The sequence below is a fragment of the Carlito syrichta genome, unplaced genomic scaffold (genome assembly GCF_000164805.1).
Source record: "Carlito syrichta isolate Samal-C Ts95f unplaced genomic scaffold, Tarsius_syrichta-2.0.1 Scaffold54561, whole genome shotgun sequence".
In the NCBI taxonomy this organism is placed as follows: domain Eukaryota; kingdom Metazoa; phylum Chordata; class Mammalia; order Primates; family Tarsiidae; genus Carlito; species Carlito syrichta.
In genome coordinates, this window is record NW_006998657.1 from 1 (window position 1) to 777 (window position 777).

A 777-nucleotide genomic window follows, 5' to 3' on the forward strand; every position below is an offset into this window, starting at 1 on the left:
CTCAAAGCTGGAGGGTAGCAGTATTTCAAGTTCTGTCCATTTTGTTCCACAATAAAAAATAAGCAGAGGCAGAAGGTGGAGAGCAAAGATACTGGCAGCCCTGAACCTTGTTAGACCTTTATAGCTGTGTCTCTGGACTTGTAGGCCACATCTTGCCTTTCCAGTTCCCATACAATTCCTTGAGGCAGACGACCAGTGAATGACACTGCATACACACCTGGCTTAAAGTTACTGACTCACTGCCACTTGGAGACCCAGCTGTCCTCTGGACCCATCATCGCAATGATCCCATCAAAGGAAGAGCTGGTTCAGTCATATACCATCTCTCAGTTACCCTTCATCTGTAGGTATGCATCACAATTATCACAACCATCATATTCAAACTGGTTTATAGTACTGACCAACAAAAACAGCAAACAGGCATGCAGATGCTGTAGGTCCTTCAGCACCGCCTCCAGGACCATGTTCTTCAACAGGAAGAATCAAAAGTAGATTCTTATATCTATAAGCTTTTGAGAAGACATATTTCCTTCTAAGATTAGAACACTGCTCCCATTCTAGAATTATTTAAACCCAACCCAGAGGGATAAAAGGAGGATATACTAACTAAGGTTGAGCTCATCAATCAATCACAGAGGGATAAAAGGAGGATATACTAACTAAGGTTGAGCTCATCAATCAATCACAGGTCACCAAAACAGGAAAATGTCAACCTAGAGTTTGTATAGTTCAAGTAAAAAACTGAGTTATAATCTACTTGAGCACATTCTGCTTGAA

General features: G+C 41.4%; 1 pseudogene; it reads right to left on the reverse strand.

Moving 5' to 3' along the window:
• Positions 1-14: 14 nt before the first annotated feature.
• On the reverse strand, positions 15-467 carry LOC110594720 (annotated as a pseudogene).
• Between the last annotated feature and the right edge of the window lie 310 nt (positions 468-777).